The sequence below is a fragment of the Pelmatolapia mariae genome, linkage group LG12 (genome assembly GCF_036321145.2).
Source record: "Pelmatolapia mariae isolate MD_Pm_ZW linkage group LG12, Pm_UMD_F_2, whole genome shotgun sequence".
NCBI lineage: Eukaryota > Metazoa > Chordata > Actinopteri > Cichliformes > Cichlidae > Pelmatolapia > Pelmatolapia mariae.
Window position 1 is genome coordinate 2,206,654 of NC_086237.1, and position 24,237 is coordinate 2,230,890.

A 24,237-nucleotide genomic window follows, 5' to 3' on the forward strand; every position below is an offset into this window, starting at 1 on the left:
GAAAACAGTGAGCACTGTGTAAAGCAGCTCTGCAATAGCCTCTTTGTTTTGGGTTGGTTGAACTCAGGGGTAGTTCCTGCATGTCTTGCTTTCTTCTCTTCAGCCTCCCTTCTGAGTAAATGTCTGTACTCTGCAATTAGACCAGGAGTACTTAAGGCCAGAGGGAGGAGAGCCAGAGCGACTCTGCAGTCTGCTGCTGACTGCTAAATCCTGCTCAGTGAAGAGGAGGGTGTTTTTAATCATTTAACCTTCTTGATTTGCTCTTTTAGTGATCAGTTTCTAGGTTTTGCTGTCTCTTTCTTTTGACTGTGATAGGAGCTTGTCTGTCCCTTTTAGTTTAATAAGTAAAAATTAAACTTCTATTAGCAATTTTTTGTTTCTTCCCCACATGACAGACTTTCAGGAGAAGGTAACGGGAATCCAGAGCTGCATTACAAAAGGTCAAAAACCATGCACAGACGATCAAATTATTAGTCCTAATGTGGTTTTTACTCCAAAAACAGTGGCTCATCACCTAATGCAACTCGACAGCATCCTCCACTGCAACCATACTTGTTGTTAAAAATGTAGTAACAAAGAGAAATTAGAGTTCTGGAACTACAAAACACAATGCACAGTTGTTTCCACCAATAATCAGCGAGTCTCCCAAAACATTTAATAAACTTTGTAAAGTAATCCTATTAAAACAGCTTCAGTAACTGTAGAGAATTATAACCAAGTATGATTACAGTGAGCAGGTTGAGTCAGAAACACACGAAGTGGAAACAGTGAGAGCCAGTAACAAACCAAACAGCTGACTCTTAAACAGGACTATGATCTCATCCTTATTCACATCACACCCTAAATAACAGACACAGGATAGAGCCTTCGTCCTTCTCTTTCCCCTCAAACGATCAAATCTCCACGAGGCCCTCACATCTTCTTGCTCTCAGATTATATTTGTTGGTGCAAACACACATTTACCTAGCATGCAATTTATCTTCAAATAAGGAAAAAATTATTACTTTGCTTTTGGTTGCAGGTAATTATGCACTACCTTGCACTACATCAAGTCTGTCATTTTTAAATTACAGCCCAGCAGCGTTCGTGCTGATGAAACTTTATAGATAAAGGTGTCTTTATATGTCAATACATGTAACTCCCAAATTAGCTGTCATTACAGAAAATTTACACAAAAATAATGTATTTCATCATGCTAGTCTCACCGCACTGAGGTGAATAAATATACTGAAAGTCATTTTTCCATCAGATTCCCACTTCCTCCCCAGAGGAAGTAAAATGGAACTCTGCAGCTCTGTTTGCAGTAACAACATTTCACATAGGCTTTAATGTTCTTTTTCATTTCAGACACTGGGAAGCTTCTCCATCATTTGTTTATAGGATTTTTCTTCTCAAGTTATGTAGAAATGCTTCATAAACCACCTTTCTATCCTTTGTATAGTCCAGACTGATATGTACTGTACGTAATCTCAGATTAAGTGCGCCTGTGACTAAAAAAGTGGGAAATCAGATCTGAAGATAAAAGCAAAAGCCACATTGTAGCATATTGGAAAGCTGCACTGCTAACAGTTGCATGGATAAGAAGATGAAGATATAAATGCTGGTGAGAGCTTCACGATCACGATGGAGGCAAAGGCTTCTTCGTCAGTTTTGCAGTGAAAGAAAACACAAAGGCCAAATAAGGCGACACACAGCAGCTCTACAGCTACGTGTTCGCATAGTGCGACAGGTTTACTTGGTGGCACTGCAATAACTGTGATGCTTCTCTGGATATCTGACCTTTTAAACAGAGAATGGAGTTGTATTTGCTGTCGGGATGGACTCGGCTTTCACCTCAAGTGGAGCTCAACCTATTTATCTCAAAGCTGTGAACAAAGAAGTGATGGGTTCCCACTAACCTGTGCTGCAGGTATAAATCATGACATTTTCTGACTTTTCTTTTTTAGTATCTTGAACTGATAAATTATAGCAGGAAGGAAACTATTGTTCGTCACGGTGTGAAAACCCCCCACAGTGAATGTGTACCTGCACCTGCCTGGGTGGAAGTTGTCTTTCATGTGATAGCGAAGGATGGAAAAGCCTTTAAATTCCTCCTGGATTAAACAGCAAAGTAAACAAATAACATACACCAAGATCTGAGCCCACGTTCCCCTCACTGCATTTCAAAATCACAGCGAGGATACTGAGTCGAGTTATAATCGCTGAGTCACCAAAACCACACAGACCATCAGAAGAAGCTGACTGACAGAAAATAAATGTCATCGGTTGCTTGTTTAGGGCATCATTAATCAAAAATACCTGTTTTGTGACTACTTGCCATAAATTAATTGTAGTGACTGAAACAGAGAATAAAACATTTCTTAGCTGCCGCTCTGAACCAAAGCCTAAACTAAACCACTACAGCACTGCACTAAAAATCTTCACAGCTTTTCATTTTATCATAAACAGTTTCATTTATGTAATTTTCCTTTTCTTGACGGGCTAATATAAGAACGATTTTCAATCGGCGTATCGTATAAAACACACTCATCATGCACTTTTGTGTGAGTTTCAAACAGAAAAGTGCATTTTGTTTTGTTTGTGTGGTAAGAATCAGAAAAAGCCTGATATCTCATTACTACTACGCTTAGCAACGTGATGTCCTGTTGTTACATAACAACAGAGACGATACGGAGTAAGACACCTGACGCAATAAACCACCAAAGAATAAGTCTAATCTTCTTGCAGCGTATTCTCTTTAAGTGTTGAATACAAACACTCATGTGGAACAGAAAGGTAAGTGAAGTATACAACATCATAGAATCTGCTCCTGTCTTCCATTATTATATCAGCGGGAACATAAGGCTCCACATATCTCTACATATAATATACGTATCAGGTCCAAGAAGCCTTCAATGTATTTGAGGCTGTCACTGGTTCCTGTTAGCGCAGAGTCACATTAATGGCTCTATGCTCAGTTAAAGACTCCAGGCGAGGTTAAGGAAAGCCAGTTGGTTTTATGAGATAATCTGCAGGGTTAGGTAGGCGAGACTGTGTAATGTGTCTTCAGATTAGACAGCTGTCTCGTTCATATCACCTGTTGCTGTGAATTCTTGTGAAGATGATGAACTTTAGGCGAGCAGCCCATGTGAGTGTTGATCTATTCATGTGAGGAATCTCTTTTTAAGATAAGATAAGATAAGATAAGATGACCTTTATTAGTCCCACACGTGGGAAATTTGTTTTGTCACAGCAGGAAGTGGACAGTGCAAAAGTTATGAAGCAAAAATTAGAATAAAATAAAATAAAAATAAATACAGTATACAACTGTACAGAATAGAATAAAATAAAATACTATATACAGTAGAATAAAATAGAATAAAATATGCAATAAGATAAAAATAGAATAGAAGTGCTATATACAACTCAGTAAAAATACAACGATGCCAGAAAAGATTATTGCACATTAGTGTTATTGCACATGTGTGAATGTGTGTGTTGATCAGTTGGAGTCTTTGTTGTGCAGTCTGACAGCACTCCTAAGCACTCCTAAGAGTGTGAAAAAGACGGTGCCTGGACTTCTGCACGTGTGTGAAGACGTTTCATCTCTCAAACAAGAAGCCTCTTCAGTTCTAAAAACAAAAAGATGGAGGGACCCAGGTTTAGCTGGGGTTGTCTGCTTTGGAGGTGGGCGTTAAAAGCCTCATTGTGGCTTCTTTGTCATCATATAACAACAAGATTTCTGACTTCTTGACTTCACACTGCTGAAAGCAGCGGTGATGAAATATATCAGTCTTCTAAGCCTGGTTTTTCCCAGATTTCTTCCTGTTGAAAAGGGAGTTCTTCCTTCCCACTGTCGCCAACTTTGTGTATCAATCTAGTCTCTGAACAAAACTAAACTAATTTTACTTTACATACTGCTCGGTAGCTGAAGCAATAATTGTATTTCTATTACATTTTCTGTTTAATAATCTAAAAGGTGCAAAATAATTAGTAAAAAATGCCGTGTCCCTCTTTAGACTCACTCCTGCATTATTCTTCACGTTTAATTTGTGATAAACATAATTTGATTAAAGACACTTGGACTTTCACCAGTGAGATTTCGATTGTAGCTACAGTAACAAGCAACAGTTCTGATGAGTCATCCTTACTGTAGTTTTCACATCAGAGTTCATGCTAAGGAAAATAAAGGCTGCTTATCTCAAAACACTGAATAGCTACTTTTACGTGAGCCTAAAGAGCATTTATTTTTAACTGGTCAAAGGGGCCTCTGCCTGTTAAACTAAAAATAATTTAAAATAAAATCAAATACTAACAATTATCTATTGCTTTGCAACACAGAAACACACTCGGCCTCTCTGCTGTGTTCACCGGGGACTTTTCACACAACATCCTGGTTGTTGTTTATAACCCTCACCTCATGAGCCAGGTAACAGAGTGTGACATCATCTGCTTCGACTGTGCAAGATGACAGTCCACAGTCTCACTGCTTTCCTGAATCCTTTAGTGATTTTACATATCAATTTCTGAAAAACTGTGACAAATATGTTTCCCTTTGATGATTAATAAAGACAATCTGAGGATTAAAGGATTAAAGTGTTTGCAGGGACGACTGATACTGACAAAACAGCTATGTGGAAAAACATTATGTCAAAGCATTTTTCACTACAAGCCACATTTCACTTTTCATTCATACAGCAATTAATTTTTTGCAAATCCGATTTACTGTGGAAATTTGCTTTAAACTGATATAGAATCAGTTAAAAGCAAATTATCTAAAATCTCTTACATTAATTTAATGCATGTGTCTTTATGAAAATCGTTTCAAAATTGAAGTATCAACAGCTATGTTGTGAAGACATCTAGGTACAGACCCACAAGTTAAGCCTTTTTAAATCTACTCCGTGATATTTATGATACATCAATCAGCAGCAATGAAACGGCGCTGTGTGACGCATGTCTCAAAACTGCCTCTTAAAAGATTGACAAATGTATGCAGGCTGCCAAGCTATTCAGCTATTCAGGCACACGCAGAAATGACAGAGTGAACAGTGAATACGTCCAGTGAATGCCCATTATGCTGCATTAACCACCACATTTATCTTTTTGGCATTTCTATGGGGCACCCATACCCATGAGAGTTACATAACTGCAACAGTTCCACCCTGACAAATATAAATAACGGTCCTTCAAGTGAAAAAGTTAATCTAAACCTGTTCAGCCTTTATGCAGCCTTTGCAACAAAGAGCACAATACAGTGCAGAGAAAGCTTCTGCACACTTTTCTTAAGACAACATGCACAACCAGCCTCACACAAGCCAACAACAACAGCAGCAGCCGCAGCATGACTGAATTCTGTGTTATTACCAGATTACAGCACATCTGATCAGATAACGGGTTAAGAAGAACAAAGAGGCTGTGTTTGGCCAATCGAAATCCATTTCCCATGCATCATCAGAAACCCTAGCTACAATGCCACCCAATCAGATAGAGCTCTGCTCCACGAGGGGCAGCATGAGAAAGTATTTATTTTCTTCGTCTCTCTTTACTTCCAACACAATACCTGCTTACATAAGAACCTGAATTCATCCAGAAAGGTCGAGCTCTCTCAGGACGTCCTACTGTTGATGTTTAAACAGTCTAAACCCAGTTAAACCTCATGAGGAGACCAGAATATCATTCTGAAATCAGCAGCATCGGATTGTTAGTGTTTTTTTATTCACCCAAGTAGTCTCCAAACCTGTCATGAGCCAGAAAATACACAAGACAAAATAAACACAGCACCTTCAGATTCACAGCATTTTATACCCACAGTGCTATTTTCCTATACTGTGCAGTGTTTTAGCATCATTTAGCTAAATGGTCCAACAGGTAAATTTGCTGATGAACATAGCTGCCTTTTAGTACTGAGACCTAACCAAAGTCCTAAAGCAGAGTAAAAATAACTAAATGTCAAATCTGCTGAATGCACCAAAGACTTCCTGTAACTTCATGATCATGTTTCAGTGTTCAGACTGTATAACCCCCCCCCCCCCAATAATCAGACCCAGCCAATATAACCCCCCCAATAAAACTATGCGTTATCTTGCATAAATAGGCTCTCTGAGGACATCTCAGGCCCTCCAAGGTTTGGAGGCCCATCTCCCCCCACCACTTCCCCTGCCGGTGGCGGACGCCCTCAGACATCGGTGCGTTGGTGGTTCTCTGTCTCCGGGGGTGGGCGCCCGGGTACCCACCGGCTCACTCCTTGGCGGCTGCTTATTGGGGCCTGGAGCCTGGGGCTCGCTCGGGCCACTTTGGGGATGGGGTGCCCTCGGCCTCACGGCCCGGGGCTCGGCCACTCAGGCACAGCTGGCTGCCGGCGGAGCTCACGGGCACGTCACTGCAACCCCCCCTGGCTTCTGCTCCGCGGCTGCTGAGTGACCCCTCATCTGGGACTCTCCTCAGCTCTTTCTGGGATAGTGGCGCGGCTGCCCCTCTGTTGGTCTTCCTTGGTCTCTTGTGTTCTGGGGGCCTCTGGATGTCTGGAGTCTTGATCTCCTCCATACCTGCTTCATGCCCTGGAGGTCGGGGCAGTGGCCCCCCACACCCTCTAGCAGATCATTACATGAAGGAACCTTTTAAAAACAAGCGCGTTCATGCTCACAGGTGTACACACAGGTGATCACACACACAAATTACACCCTTTTTGGCTCCTACCTCAAAGCACACTGTGCGCTGTCGATCTCACGTGCTGCACAATAATGTTTAATATTTAGTATTTACTGTCATATTCTCATATATCATTGTGATCTTGTTTATTACTCTCGTTTTCTTCTGCTTGCTTTCTTTTTTCTTTCTCAACAGGTGATCCAGGTGATCGATATATGTATTTTTTGTCTGCTTATTCTGTTGGTTTTTGTTTTTTGCCCTTTTTCCCCGTCCCTCTTCTCAGGTTTTTTTCTTTCTCCACATTCTCTCCTCCAGTCAAGTCTGTCCCGTATTCAGCAAGTGAAAATAAAATAAACAATAAAAAGTTGAATCAAATGGACCATTACGGCAAGGCTGGGATGGTCCATTTGGTAAAGTAAATCCGTTGGGCATCTTTCTTCGCCTTTAGACAATAATTCTGATGGCAAAAGAACCAAACGGGACAGGTTAAAAAATAAAAAAATAAAAAAAATAAATAAATAAATAAATAGGCTGTTGATTTTCTTTACTCATTTCAGGTATTACGAGCAAAATAGTTGCATGTTTAATCATCTGGGAATTTACCCAGATTTATTTATTTATTTAGACAGAGATCTTGACCCCCCCCAATGTTCAGCACAAAGTTACACCCATGGACTGAGGAATACACAGCTAATGCAGAGGACGCGACAACGGGCAGGGAAAAACACAGGGCTTAAATACATGCTGGCGTAATCAGGGAATGGGAGACAGGAGGGAAACACTGCTGGGATTAGGGCTGCCACGATTAGTCGACTAGTCACGATTACGTCGACTATCAAAATCATCGACGACTAATTTAATAGTCGACGCGTTGTTTGAAGCTTTGTAAGATCACAAAAGACGCAGGAATAAGTAGTAGGATTTAAGAGTGTAATAACGGACTGAAACAGAAGATGGCAGCACTGCATGTACAAGGATGCCAGCTGCCGTTAAACCCCGAAGAAGAAGTAGCTCTGTCCCAGAATTCATAGCGCGGCCCAGCTCAGTTTCCAACAATGGCGGCAGCTAGTTAGTTTTAATATTACTCTTATTATTCTTTCTGGGTCACAAAATAAACGTTTAACATATTTTCAGGCGAGAATGTAGCTGTGTAAACTTCAAATATCTGCTCAGTTTATCAAGACACCACATATTTTCAAAAGCGCTCCGACGTTTTCGGAGACGTCTGTTACCCACTAGCTCGATAGCTAGCCGGGGGCAAGGCTCACTAGAGCCGGTGAGAACACCGGACTCCCGGCAAATCGTTTTCAAACCCACCGCCGTCTTTCGCTACTCAGGTTAAACATGATATATAAGTCACTTAGATAACTTAAAAATGTTATTGTTTGGCTTTTTTCAGTGTTTTATTTGTTCCTGAGTAAATCGGTTTGGCTGAGATTAAAGTTACAGTTTTTACACAGCTGAATAAACATCAAGCAGACAACTGAATATACTCCGGTGTCCTGTTATATTTTAGATAGCAAGGAGCAGACGGCTGAGTTTATTAAACTCCACCGAAACAATCAGCAAATTTCATTTAAATTCAATAAACTATCATCTTGTCTTTATTTTTAGTTAGCACATACCTTAAACACTTAAAGCTGTAAGCTAATGATAGTTATATAAGAGCAGATGCTGGTGGTGCAATAAGCTGTACGTTTTACGTCCAATGGATGCATGATCTGATTAGTCGACTAATCGCAAAAATAATCGGTGACTAGTCGACTATCAAAATAATCGTTTGTGGCAGCCCTAGCTGGGATAATGACGAGATACGGGGAAGCAGAACTGAAACCATAACCATGGGACAAGGACTACCAAAGTAAAACAGGAAACTAAGACAAAGCACTAAGATGCAGACTAGACACTAAGACCTGGAAACATAGGAACCTGAACCACAGAGATGATACAAAACAGAAACCACAACCCAAAGACTAAAGATGTAACATTAGCAGAAAACCATAAGTCATAATAATTATAGCTAGAATTATCAGTTCACCAATAAAGACAAAGCACTGAGTCCGTGACCCAGTACCGTGACAAACACTTAGGATCGTGTGAGGAAGGAGCCGTACTGCCGTATGTTTTCGCCATGAAACACAGTTAATGTATTTAATAATGTGATAATAATGGAGAACAAAAAAAGACGATTTTTGGTCTCTGACACTCTGATAACTACGGATTAGTAAAAGGTTCTTGTTAAAAATCAATTCCATTATTATCCTTCTCCACAACTACGTCCTTAATGGGTTCCTCTGAAAGCATTAACAACATAGCTTAGATGCTAACTAGGGTGGGAAACTGACCTATTTATGAAACACGAGAGGAAAAGGAAAGCAAAGCTGTAACAAAGGACATCCTCCCTCTTAAATCATCGGGGCTGTACTTCCAGGAATAAGTCTGAGCCCAGGAGGGGTGCATCCGAGTGACGGCACACCCTCGACGGGCAGAGACAGCACAGCCAGACGCAACGGCAATTATGATGATGGATGAAGAACACGCACGGCGGGACACATATTTATTGCAATGTTGTCAATATTTGCAATAAAACACGAGCAGGTGACAACTTGTTTCTGTGAAGAAGTCAAGACAGACTAAAATATACATACATTTTTTAAGAAAGAAAAAACGTATTAAAAGAATAATTTGATGTCTTAAAAGTATAATTAAATGGCTGGAGGATGCAGAACAATCGAAAATAAAGTGCTCTGCTAATACAAAACGGTACAAAAAATGAACTGAAATGAGCTGCTGTACACCCTCGTGTACCTGTACTGCCACTCTGCAGCTAATTTAAATAAATGGGAAAGCAACCATAGCTGTACTTTTACTGCAGTTACTAAGAACTACATGTGTAGAATCACCAGTTTGGTCCGATAAAGAAAAGAGAAACAAACAAACAAAAAAACAACAACATGTTGAAAAGTTGAATTTGCTCCAAAATAAGGACTAATTTTTTTTTCCTTCATAAATGGAATTTCTATTAAAAATTAGAAAATTCATAGATGAATTTTCTAATGTTTAATAGTTTATACGATCAGTTTCTTTGGACCATCCCACCAAACGCCATGAGAGATCCACATACAGCCAAGAAAAATAACTAAACTTACCGACAACTTCATGACAGTAACCAACAGCGCAACAGCACGTTTGTGTTACATGTTACACATCCTGCATCCATGATTTGTTGGCTCGTTGTGGAAAAAACAAACAAACAAACAAACAAAAACAAACACTGTCACAGAAAATGAATGTTTCTCTTTTTCAGACAGTCCCTGCTTCGCTCTCATCTCCTGCAACAGTCTGTAGCTGTCTTGGTGCCGAGTTATCAATCAGTGTTTCTCTCTGCAGAGCGAGTGAATGGATCTTTTGTCTGTTGCACACATTCGCCGTCACAAAGCAGTGTCAAAATAGAGCCAGACAAAAAGACGGGAAGAGCTAAAAGCGAGGAATGCTGCAACTAAACAACCTTTAAGGGTTCTTGGAACTTGGAGGCCGTCTTACCGCTGCGCTGAACTCGACGAGTAACAAAAGGTTTATCTGCTATTCAGGAAGAAAGAATATGTAAAACATCCACACAGATAACTAAAAGGAGAAAAATAGAAAACAAGCGGGAAGTGAACCAGTCACAGTACACTGAGTCACGTATTCAGCGTGGAAATGTTCCACCAAGTCCAACCAGCTGCCGGGAACAAAAACACAAAGAAGGATGTGTTCCAAAACTCAAACAGTCATGAATTCCTACCATACTAACTCAAAACTAGAACGTTATACATGTATGAGAGAACGATAACAAGGGGTTCTACTGTTCTAACAAATAATCACATCCATCTTATCTGCGGCTCGACTGGTGCTGGAATAAAGGCCGGGGGGGACTGCACAGGCTCAGTTTTACACCTGTGTTGTCAGTTTGATGTTAACATGCACAACTTTTGATTTAATTCCATTGTTTAAGAAACAATGTTTTGCTTGTGATGCCAATTCTCCAATAAGGGGACCACAAAGTATTCAAGAGACCATGAAAGTTATGAGGATACACAGACTGTGGATGATGTTTCAGTCTCATCCATAATACACACAGACAAGTGTTGCTTCAAGTGTGGCTAACTCAAGAGAGCTAATCAGTTGCATACATACATACATACAACCCCAGTTCCAAAAAATACAGGACACTGTGAAAATAGAGCATAAAAACAGAATGCTGTGATTTGTAAATCTTTGATAAAGACGGGATGCTGCACAGAAGGAAACATTTTTCTGAGACGTGTCGCTGCCACGATACGTCTCACGTTGTCTACGTTCTACTGTAAAAAAAGAGTTTATGAGATTTCTGAACAATTGCATTGTTTCAATTCATATTCCACATGTTTTTGATTTGATTTACCATCTATTGATCTATTTAGCAGAGTTCACTGCACTACATGCAACTGAGGGGTGGGGGGAGGGGAGACGCTACCTGTTGACACAGCAAAAATCGGTCGTCCTATTGATCCTGTATGTTTAGCTCCACTGCCACAAAAACACATGAAGGCGTTGCTGTCCCACAGGACTCCTCTTTACTGCTTTATCAGAGAATCCCCAGCATGACGGCCTTTATAGCCAAATTTATTATTGCTTCAGCTCTATTCTATTTCTACTTCATTGCATTTTATTGAGCTTTTTGCTCTTTTAATTAATTTTTTTATATGTGGTTCCTTTTGAGATATTTACTCTATTTTATGGCACTATTCTGCTGTATTGAGCATAGTATTGTTTATTACTTCTGCTGCTGTAATAGAGGAATCCATCAATCTGTAAATCAAGTAAAATGCAGTCATCCCTCTGCTACCCCAGTCACATTCAAATGCCTTTATTATTGTAGCGTCTTTAACTTACAATACAAAGCGCCTTGAGGAAATGGTTGTTATGATTTGCTGCTATATAAATAAAACTGAACTGGACTGAATTGAGATTGAGCTGATAGAGGTGACAGTAACTGCTCATGATAACCAAGATATGCACATCTCTGAACAGATGAAGAGAAGTGATACCTGCACTAAGAATTACAGCACATCAGTGCAGTTCTGGCTGGTAATCACTCCTAACTTTCAATGAAAAATGCAATTTATTGTCCATAAAACAATACATTAAATTTCAATACATAAAACAGAAACACCGGTTTTCTCACAGTTACAGAGGTTTCCCTCCCCGCTGCCTAACCACTCGAGGATCATTACATAAATCATTTGATTATTGTGCCACATGACAAATATCTTCTTGTTTTAATGACTAACCTATTCAGTTTTATCTAACTTGACAAAAACCATCACCGTATTGAATTCAAACTTGTCCAGATGAGGATATTTTATCCTTTTTTGCAGATAAGATAGCAGACAAAGATCTTCACCGTGTGTCACATGACACAGGAAACTTTTTTTAATTACAACTTATCACAGTTTATTTTAAGTCAGCGGTCCCCAACCTTTTTTGCGCCACGGACCGGTTTATGCCCGACAATATTTTCACGGACCGGCCTTTAAAGTGTCGCGGATAAATACAACAAAATAAAACTAGTACCGGTACCGAAAAAAAGAAGATTTATTCATAACACACGTGAAAAGACCCAGGAAAACAGAGTTAACGATAAAAACGATAACAAAATAACGCTGAAAACCGATAAAAACCCTGAAAACCATACATTTCACACCTGAGCCTCAACTCTCGCGGCCCGGTACCAAACGACTTGCGGACCGGTACCGGTCCGAGGCCCGGGGGTTGGGGACCGCTGTTTTAAGTAACTGCTTTTCTCACAAACACACCCTCAGAAAATGATTAAATACAGGTGGGATTTTTCCTGGTTGTTATATTGAACAGGTTGAGCCACAGATTACTTCAAAGACTTGTCATTACACGTATTTAAGTTCCCACAAAGCCTGACAGCGTGAGCATGAGTCTGCATGAACAACATGTGACACCGGTGCTCCTACCGTGATGTGTCAAACACAGATGTAACCAGCTGTGAACATGACATCAGGTTTTATCAGTATGACTTGCAAAGCATGTTTGAAAATGCAGCGCTGCAGTTCTGCTTCCAGCCATCACACCTCCGTTCCTCTCGACCTCCTCCTCACACTGTGCTGACTTTGTGCTTCTTGCTCCTCTCCTCTTTCTCTGGTCCACATCCAAACACCTTTCACTCTGTTCCCCATCTTCTTCTGACACGTTATTGCTTTCTCTCATTTATCCCCCCCCCACTTCACTTTCACTAAATCCCTGCTCGGCTACCCTTTCTGCTTCTCCTCCATATTACACTGCAGTGTAATACATCTTTCCTTTACTTCTGCCTCTCTCATAATCTCCCTTCCCTTCAATCTCTCTCTTCACTTCCATATCCAACTGAGACTGACTGTATATGGTTTCACTGAGATCACCTATTACAATCCAGCAGTGCTTTTATTTTTTCGTGGCCAACAATCGAATCACTGCCAGTAAGAAAAACGTATAAGATAAACTTGTAAGTAGAACCAGAAGAATTTACTTTAATTAATGTTTTTAAAACTTTAACTGCGGTTTTACTTCACTTCGCTCTGAGCCTCCATCTGGATCACATATCTGTCTGGTCCTGACTCAAAAAGCTGAATAAGGTATTCTGATAACAAACCAGTCAGCTTTATTTGTCGAGTTGGCTTTGAGTTTTGTTTATTTACATTTTCTATATGTTTCTTGGTTTGCTTGGTGTTTCTATTCTCAGGTTTTACTTTCACCTCCTCTTGCAGTCTTCTTTCTGATTTTTCATTCCTGGAGTTTGCGTTTACCCCCAGCTTTACCGTGTGTCTCCCGTTGAGTCTCCATCTCTGTGTTCAGTGATTTTTATTGGTTACTTCCAGTTTTATTTTGGTAGTTTTGGTCGCCTGTGTCTTGTATTGAGTTTAACTTCCCTTGTCTCGTTATCCCTGATTAGTTCCCGCTGTGTTTCCCACGGCCTCGTGTATATATTTCCCAGTCTCCCCTTACTCATTGTAGTGTCATCTCTGAGAGCTGTGTTCTTCCCTGCTCCATAGTTCCTGTAGTCCTTGATGTGTGTCTCCTGGTTTGTGATCACCTTGACAATTGCTTTTGGACTTATTTAGAACAGCCGGCAAAAAAGGTTCCCTTTCCATTCCCCTCCGTGTTCTGCAACCTGCCACACAGCTGTTGTTCTTTATTAACTAAGACAAATGGTGTTGCAGCAGGAGAAGCAGGAGCTTCCTCAATGCTAACATAGCGCAGAGGTCAGAGGTCATCCCTGAAACACCAACAACTTTTCCTTTCTTTCTTGCAATATTTTGAGTTTAACAGTTGTGAAGTAACAGTTTATAAACTCTTTTTTTTTTTAATCCTGGTCCTACTCATTCAAGGATTAAGTATTTACTCAATTTTATTTTACAAAGTTAGGAAAGTAAAGTTTAAATCAAGCCTTAAACATAAATGATTCTCAGTGACTCCTTAACAGTCACTGATCAGTAATCCACATCAGCAGATATCCAAAGCCAACCTACTGATATTATATAAGAGTGGGAAAAAGTTAGATTAATGCACTCCTTCTCTCAAGCTCTTTTTAAAAAAAAAATCAAATGTAGTTAAAAGGAAAATGCTGAGATTTTTGTCAAATAAGCTAAGACAGTCTTACCGCCTTCACACTGAATGATTTTGCTTACATGTCACCCTTCCATTCTTCTCAGCAGCACAGTGAAAATGTCCATAGTACTTTGATGGTGTCCCAGCAGCTCTTTCACAGTCAGACAAATCAGCATGAAATACACAGCAGGGCGGGCAACATTCATCTGCTTCAGCAATAAACACACGCACACAAACTCACAACTCTCCCAAACAGCCGTCTGGGTGCCTTTAAATCAGCGAAGCATTGCAGGCCGAGAGACATGAAAGGAACAAAACTGCCATAATAAGCTGGAGGGCAAAAGCTGTGTGGGTGCACGATCAAATGTGCTTGTGTTGATGTGTTCGACTCAAAAATTTAAAAAGGGAAAGATGCATATTCGACGTGCACAGCCATTTTCCTTTCTGACACAGACTGTGGCCGTGTCCTTACACTTTGTGCTGGTTCTGCTTTGCTTTTCTTCCGTGGCTGGCTGTGTGATTCTGTTTCATAGTTTTACTTAAATAAAAGTCATTTCACACAGTCAGTGGTTTATGAAGATTAAAAAGGACTTCTCAGCGTAAAAACAGTATCAGTAAAATGTGCTTCAAAGTAAGACGTGCATATTTAATTATTAGTTGCATAATTAGATCATAGATTTTCTTCACCAGTTCTAGTTTAATTCTTTTAATGATGCCTGCTGATTCCAATTTTTCACGATTCCTTTTTTCCCTGAAGACTATCAGTGACAGCACGCACAGGCCTGTTCAACTTTTTCCTGTACTTCAAACAATACCGACTAATCTGAGCCAAGTTGGAGCTAATAGTTTAATTAACTGAAATTAAAGCAATGTGAAAAAATAAAGAAGGTTTGTAGAGTTGTACATTGCTCCCAAGTGCCAAAATAACCAAGCTGAAGCATAAACGCCAAAAACTGCAGTTCTTCTAACGGCCACTTTAGGCTGGCTCTGAAAATCATCCCACCAGACTCCTGTGTTAAAATGTCTGATTTTACAGCTTTAAAAAGTACGTTTACAGCCTGGTACTAAAAATGGCTTAGTTCTCTAGAGTTAATTTCCCCCTTCGTATTTACTGAACACAGGGTTATTTTTTTATAACTCATTCCTAATAGATTGATCTGAAAATTAGTAAACTTCATGTTTGCAACTTGCTAACCTAGCTTGTTAGCATTGGCTGACAGCTTAGCCGTCCACCCTCTGGTCAAGTTATGGTCACTTCTGGCTCCAAAAGCCCAGTTCACTACCAATATGCAACTGTGTGGAGTCATAAATCTGCTCAGATATTACTAAATTATAGTACTTTAGTAAATGCACTTTGTTAATTTGAGTATTGCCCTGTTCCTGGGAAGCCAAAGGCTTTAAACAAAAAGACCCTGATCAGCAGAACACTTGCAAAAGCCCTAACAGAAATGTTGCATCAAAATCACAAGGAGGTTCATTTCCAGGCCAAACCACCACAGGCCTGCAGAGGCTACACGCGGCCTCGGCTGATCAGCAGTGAAGAATCAAGTTCTTAACACGTTTCCTTGACTTTAAATGCTGAGTTGTTGGGGGTTAAATGGCTGCCTCAGTTACAAGCTTATTGTCACAGATTCACTCTAAAACAATGGATTCTGATTTTAAGCAACATATTTACGATAAATATACCTCACAACTCTAGATATACATTTCAAGCTGCAAACAGACAAAATTTAGAGAGGCCAATTATTATATGTTACGGTTGCAGATCTTAATAAGCAAGAACAGCACAGTCTACTCTGAGCACGGCGTTACACAAACATGAGCTGAAGTAGCTCAGTAAGAGATGGTTCAGATAGGAAATGACTGGCATGGCTTGAAAAGGTTTCCAAATTATATTTTTGAAAACTAACTTTGTTCTTTACAAACTGGAGAGTCTCCAAAACAAGCATTTGTGTGGCTGAGTGCAGCTGCAGATAACAGAGTGCTGAAATCCTCTATTCAGGAAAACTCGATTACACGCTGGGAAACGGGCGTCACGTCTGTGCATGTTTTTTTACACACTTAGCATAGCTCAAATCACAGCACACACTAACACATAGGAAAGCCACACGTGCACGCACACACACACACACACACACACAGAAACTATTCACATCCGGCCTCAGCAGGCCTTCAGTTACATAACAAGAGAGAGAGAGACACACACATTTGAAGATGAGGACAAGCAGCTGAACAGCGAGAGGAGGCACATCGGCCTGACTCAGTGAATCCGCCAGTTTCGAGAAATGACCACTACGCTGAGGCTTTAGTCCTGTAATGCCACGACGATTAGCTCAGCGGTCACAGGTCCTCCTTCACACTGACTGGTGACGCACACAGAGTCGGCACAGATTCATGCTTTGCTAACACACTGCTGCTTTAAGTGGCTTTCGCTGTGAACGGTGTGAGCTGCTCTGACAGTCAACAACAACTTTACATAAGAGAAAACAACCAATTTGAATCCCAAAATTCAGAGTTCTGGAAACATGTGACTTTAGAATAAAAAGCATATCCACCACAACATATTTATCAGCAATCAGAGCTTACACAATCACCTGTTGATGGGCTGAAAATGGCCAGTTTTAACATATTGTGGAACTTAAAGAACAGCAGATAAACACACTGCTATTGTAAAACGTATGTCGATTCTATAGCTGCACCCCAGTATGAGTGCAATGACATGGTTTGGGCCCTCGGGTTGACTTAGGTTAATACTCTGATGCTATAAGCATCAGTCTAAGCCTGCTGATCTTCACGGCTCTTCCTTGATCTTTTTCTGTCTTTAATCAGTGAGTTCAGTAAATTTCGCTGCAGCAGGATATAAGGGCAGTTTGGGCAATGTTTTAAAAACAGTGGCAGTCGTAATACTCTTCAGTGCTTTTATCATGAGAAAATAGTTACATTTTATTTCAGGTTCTGCATATTTGTGTATCTACTTCTATAATCTCTAATTGAGTACCCAACCTGAATCGATGTACACAACCAGCAGAAAAAAACCTGTATTTTAAAATTTCTTACAAGTATCTAATTTTACTATTAGTACTACTAATAAAAATGTGAGCACAGCTCCTGCAACAAGCACTACCACAGCCTTCTAAGTCTAACTGTTACTACTACAGCTATAATCCTAAAAGGAAAATCATCTGTGCCCCACAGGAAGAGCGTAGTAATCCCACAACAGTACAGGCTACAAAATAAACAACACAGTCAAAATAAAAATGCCACAGACTCATAGTGAGGGCTTTATACTGTCAGATAACGCTAAAATTTAACATATACAACAGTGGTCTTAGGAGCTTGAAAAGAAAGCAGCTGGTTATGTTTCTTTTAAATACAATACTGATAAAAACAAAGAAAATAGAGAGTATAAGTGAGACGGAGAACTGCAGAGGTCAATAGGGCTGCATAAAGCTGACAGCTAGCTGTAAACAAATGGATTCAGGTTCTGGAGATTAGAAAGCAAGGCAGAAAAAATAAATTACGTAAGACACGCTGAGCTTTCTCCCTTCCGCTGCTTCCCTCCTGAGATTATCAGGTTGTCTAAAAGAGCACCAGGACAAGTAGACCACCTGGTGTATTAACATCTTGCATGACTTATTATTGCATAAACAATGCAGACAAAACATCTGGAGTCCAAAACAAGTATTCAGGTAATCACTAAATCATATAACAACTGACCTGTTAAACAAAACACCACAAAATAGAAAAGATGTCACCAAGACATCACACAGTGATCCCTGAGAGAATGATCAGTGTCGTCACTTTATGGCATTTTCTTTCATTATGTAATAATTTAGTTGGTAAAACTTGTACATTAATGTGACCATGACACAACAATGCCTTTCAAATGAGTTATCTGCATCCCCCACCATGTCGCATAATGTAATGTAATGCACCTCAACAGATCAACAACAATCCACAAAAAAAAGCAGCAATAGGAAGAAACCTTAAAAAATAAAAGCCTCAGAGAGCATGCTACAGTAGAGCAACTCTATAAAACTGAATCCACTATGGTTACTTGAGTGTTTTGAAAAACATATTTACAGTTTACTTCATTTTTTGCCTCTTTTTTCCCCATCGATGCTCTGACAACCTGACTGGCTTGTCCTTTTGAGTCAGTGTCCAACGGACATCTGATCCAAATCTCAGATCAGTACATCGATAACATTTTAAATCTCCCATTTCCTTGTTTTCTGCATTACCTCTGATGCATAGCAGGGATGGGCAGATCAATACTAAGGATATGAAGCCTTGTTCTGAGTAACAGTAACCAACCTCAGTAGGGTCTATGGCAAAATTGGATCCATCCATCACATATCAGATCCAACGTAGATAAAAATCAAGTTTTAGTTCCGTGTTATTTATGTTTACTGCATTTCTGAGCATTTGCAAGGTTTTCACCTATTTAGCGTAAAGAACTTACTGCCTTGAACCTTTTAATAATGGATCTGAACAATAAAAAACAAAAACACTGATAATTTTTTAATTGGTACGGTACATTTCCTTTTCAAAAATACAAACTTCATATTTCTATCAGTTAAACTGATCCTGTTTTCTTTATATTTTTATTTACTGTATTTTTGTTTCTTGATCCACCCCATACACATATCCTGCCTTTTAATAGTGTTTGCTGCACACGTTTATAGTTCTTCGATTCATCCAAGCTTTTATTTTGTAAATCTTTGGCGGAAGTCATCCCTTTACAATCTTCCTAAGCTGACGCTGCTCGCGTATCCCTGTTGTTTCTACTAATAAGGGATCAATATGGTGATGGCACGGTGCAGGCCGCTGGTGTCACCAGTGCAGATGATCCCGAGCAGTCGCAGTTTATTACCGAACATCGCGCCCTTCACCCCGTAGCCCACGGCCCCCCTGAAGCCGCGGATAGATGATCGAACATGGATGATGTGTCAGACCGTTACCACGCTGCCTTTGTGCTGCTGCGATAAAAAATAAATCTTTGTTTATCACGTCAGAAGGCAAACGGGCACATCCATCCATGAAAACTGTCATTTAACCGTAAAAACAAGGCGTCTTCTTACACGACACAGCGGTTTGAGGGTGACCATCGTCTGAAAGCAGAGCCTCCGTCCCTCCCGATCTGACCGAGCGAGGCATCATTTTTCTGCCTCCGACGCGATGCTGCTGAGCGGAGCCTTTTTCCTCCGCACCTCTAACCAAATCGCTCACAAAAGAAAACAACAACAAATCACAATTTAATGCACTAACCTCGTCTGCGGGGTCGGCGGTGGTGTTGTTCTAGGTGAAACGCATGTGCAGCTGTGGAGGAGCGAGGCTTGTTTTCTCAGCGACAGACTGCGGAGCGGACAGCGTCAGCGGCGCTGCATCGCAGGATGGGCTGGGCTGGAGCGGCACGTCAGCCTGAAGTCACAGCCTGGTCCCAGACTGGATTATCTAACCCTGGGTGGGACAGCTGCCGCTCATTAATAGCCCCGTGACCTCAACCAGCGAAGCTTTACTGACTTAATAAATGTACAGTTCACAATCGCATGAATATTATACGAAGAAAACACAATGTATGCTTTATTTGCCCCAAAAGTTGGGAAAGTCCTTTATGACAACGGCTAAAATCCAAGTTAAACACAACATATAACAAACTTCTCCAGTGGTATATAATTCGGTAAGATACACTGTAACTATTATGGCAATAAAAAAACGAGTTAAATTAAAATGCAAAAATAAACAATGTATACATTTTTAAGTGACTAATAGAATTATATAATTTACAAAAACTGTAAATGAAAGAAAAATAGAACAGTAATATAAATAGCACAATATAACAGATTATAAGGTGGTATTAAAATGACCTGGTGCACACACAGTGTTTAATAAAAAGTAAAAAGAGAATAATAAAATATTGACAGTGGACAATAAATTATTCTTTACCCTGTTGCAGGGGCGCCTCCAGAATTTTTTTATAGGCTTAACCATATGGGGGCCACTAAAAATATTGGGGTGGCACAGCAGAAACAGAATTTCCAATTTTATTATGCTGTTGTGAAATATAGGTTACCTGAAGAATACAGGGAAAAGGAGAGAAAGAAAAGAATTATATGCAATTATATGCATTCTCAGCTGAGCTGAGCACAAGAAGCTTAAGATTTCTTCTCCAAGAATGGAGTTCACTTTAAGAGCAAACTTGATCAGGAAAGACAAACACATGTTGGATCATGTAAGATGTCTCTGTGTTGGCCCTGAGATGCAACAGTGATCTGTCAGGATCAAATACCTGTAAATAATATAGTAAACAAATGCTACCATCACTTTGGTCAGTAGTTCTTTCACTGGAAATACGACTTTGAAATTTCAAACCCCACACAGAGACCTTCACGAGTTTCAATGCTACGTGTTTACTGGTACAAAACAAAATCATCTTTTGGCATCACATTTATTCAAAACAGTTTTGCTCCATCATTTTCATGTCTAAAAACATCCACAAAATCATCAAGGTTCATGGCTCTAGCCCTTCTTGCCTCAGTGCTTAATGCCCCCAAACTGCTGAGTCGATTGTCACTCATCGTGTTCCTTAAAGAAGATGTGAGCACTGAAAAGCTGTGCTCACATGACGCAGGTCACGGTAATGCAAGTGCAATTTTGCACAGTTAAAACAGTTCACGAAACAGCTCCTTATACGGCTCATGATAAGCTCTAATAAACTTGTTTTTATGTTTTACAGTCGCTCTGGTTTTTTCAAGAATTCATTTTAGTTGGAGAATCTCGTATTTCAGATTGTTGATGTTGCTGTGTGTGTACTGTGCAGCAAATGGAAAAATTTGAGATTTAAAGCTTGTATACCTTTCATAATAACAGTTTCCTGATGAAAATCTTCTCTTCATCTCAGACCGAAGCATGTCAGTGATTGGAAGGAATGTACCAGTTTGAAATGATTCCTTGTCTGTGCTGATCTGTCTTTGAACTACTGGAGTGGAAATATAGTAGGCTTTAAGCCAGAGATTGGTGTGACGTGACGGCCTGGAGATGCATCACCAGTGTTTCAACAAGAGTGTCAATAATAGCTGTGCCTAAACTGAGCTGTGGGGATCTCAAAATATCAGACAGATGTTTGACCTCACCAAAAACAAAACAAAGTTATAAGAAGACAAAATGTAGATGTATTTAGGCTAACAGACCTCTTGTCTCTACAGCTCTGTCACCATTTCCTTCCTCAGATAACTCTTTCAGCAGACGTACAATGGCAGGTAGTCTGTCCCTCACTGTTCTGCTAGCATTGTACCTTCATACCCACTGTGTTTCTATCAGCCTTTGTAACTCTCTAGGTGGACCTTAAAAATGTTCCCTTTGTACCTCTTGCCACTTTTGGTACCAGAAACAAAAACATAAAGCTATTGGAAAAAAGACAAAAAAAACCCCAGTCTGCTTCAGGAATGCATTTCACACTGTCAGCTAATACTAAACTTAAACAATGTGCATTAAAGCGAACATAAAAAGCTAATGGGGCTTCAGATTTAACGCGTGCATGCACACCTGTGTTCTTTCCACTCATTACTGAGGCCCCATCATTTACAAGGTTATTGTTAAACCACAAGGTGGTTTCTGTAGTCAGGGCCATACTTCTGCAGTATTTATATAATTTTCTGTGAAAGTGCTGCAGCATCCAGATGCTCTGCAGCTTTAAAGTTGAGGAAGCGCCCACACACTGACCCTTTATAATAATATGTTATTACAAAAGACATCTGGTCCTTCTTACTGAGGTCTTTGGTTACATCCACCATTATAATAAAAGCCTCACTTTGTGCAATTTCACTAATTATTGAGGAAAGGCCCATTTTAGCCAGGCAATCCATTATTTCATTTTGTGTAGCATGTCCAAGGTATGTGGCATTTCTCTGACTTGTCATTTTTTTTCTTACGGCAGGATCGTGCTTTGCTCGTAGTTCCATAATTGACAGGAGATTTCCTTTATTTTCACCATCTCTGTCATTGTGTGCTCTCTGTGCTATGTTTTGATAAGCTGATTTGTTGTGTTGTATAGTTATTGCATATGATATGATTTTCTGTATTTTACCTTATATAACCTGTATATTAGTATCAACAATAACAGTAAGTATAATAATAGGCAACGCAGGATGGAAAAAATCTCTAAACTTTTAATATTAATGATAAGAAATGCCAAAATGAAAACGCTTCAGTTCAGACTTAAAGATTTTTGCAACAATGTGAATACAGTAACTAAAAAAATCATTTGAATTAAAATGAAATTAGTGCCTGGGCCTGCAAATTATCTTTTACAGCAGGTTTAAAATTATTTATACCATAAACTAAAATATTACATGTTTGGCTACAAACAAATAATATGAAATAATTGACCTGTAAATAACAAACTTGATAATAACAAACTTTTCTTAAACAAAAGACAATTTTGTTGTGTAACATAACCAACGGGTCTCTCATAACTTTGTTTATTCTAATTTTCTTTTTTCTCATGCATGGAAGAGGTTTAGTTTAAAAAGTGCAAAAAAAGGGACACCCCTCCCCCAACTTCTGAACAAAGATATAAACAAATGGCAAAGTTGTGCAGGTTGTTAGGATGCCTGGGTCGTTGACTCAGAGGTTTTGAGTTTATTATATTATTTATCATTTCTAGTCTTTGGTTTCTTAGAGTTCTGTCTTATGGTTTATGACTCTGTGTAATCCTTAGTTGCTATACCCCTATGTCCAGTCAGTGTCTGCCCTGGTCCCGCGTCTCTGTTCCCTCTGTTGCAGTGCCTGCGTGTCAGTCTGTGTTAGGTTTCCTGTTTTATTTTGAAGGTCCATGTATGATGTTAATGTATCTGGTTTTGCTTCCCCTTGTCTCCTCAGGCCTGATTTGCCCCAGCTGTGTTTCCCTCCTGTTACCCATTCCCTGATTGCTCCCTCTGTGTATTTAAGCCCTGTGTTTCAGTTTGTCAGTGTCGCGATCTACTCTTATCTAGCTGTGTGTTCTGTCTGTATAAGTTTATCTGGAAGTCTCAGTTTTGTTACCTTTTGAGTTCAGCATTAAAGCTGTGTTTTGAGTTACTTTCTGTCTCTGGAGTCTGCACTTTGGGTCCTTTTCTTGTCTGCACACAGCCGTCACATAACACAGGTTGCAATGATTGCCTGAAAACTGTATGATTAATTCTACTTGTTGAAAAGCAAGCTTATGGCATCTTCATTCTCATGCGGCTTGCCCAACCTGCACAACTTTCTATAACATCATTATCTCAGTTCACAAAGATAAGGGTCAACAACCAAACATCTTAGGTTGAAATAAGAATATGTCTGATAAAGGTAAGAACCCATAACAACATGATGAGCCTCAGCAAAAGACTGGAGGTCATGTAATCTTCCACACAAATGCCGCTGCCAGGCCAGGTGTGGAGAAGAGGAGACAAACAAACCTCTTATGGATTTTGCAGAAGATTATTTCATTTAGACTATATACTATACTATACTATACTACTATATACTATACTATACTATACTACTATATAGTATAATTTGAAGGACAATTATGTACTTTCAGGTTGGCTGAGGTTCAGGGCCTAGAGTAGGTCATCTACTAACTGCAAGGGTGGTAGTTAAATCCCTTGCTGATCCACTCTGCATGCCAAAGTATCCTTGGGTAAGATACTGATCCTCGAGTTGCTCGATGCATTTAAATGTGAATGTTAGACAGAAAGCATTTAAACGTAGAACTAAAAAAACTCATATGAATGCCCTTTATGAGACATGCTGTATAAAGTTCTCTGAGTACCAGTGTTGAAAATCACTATATAAGAACCAGTCCACTTTCCTTCCCAATGAGATTTAAACTCCAGTTCAGTTTGAGTGGGAATTGCATATGCTGAGCTCCACCTACTGGTTTCCTGATGTTATTGCAATGGCCAAAGACAACGTTACCCACAGAAACTAAAGCTGACATGACGTTAA

General features: G+C 39.8%; 1 protein-coding gene across 5 annotated transcripts in view; it reads right to left on the bottom strand.

Moving 5' to 3' along the window:
• Nucleotides 1-19,696, bottom strand: part of rusc2 (RUN and SH3 domain containing 2) — a 41,460-nt gene extending 21,764 nt beyond the window's left edge. For 4 of the 5 annotated variants that reach the window (XM_063490056.1, XM_063490058.1, XM_063490057.1 and 1 more), the window contains exon 1: nt 19,534-19,696. The gene's annotated coding sequence lies outside the window, so the exon portion shown is untranslated. Of the gene's footprint in view, nt 1-9,779; nt 9,940-19,533 lie in introns of those variants that run through there. The other variant, XM_063490055.1, reaches the window with a different exon arrangement.
• Nucleotides 19,697-24,237: the final 4,541 nt, after the last annotated feature.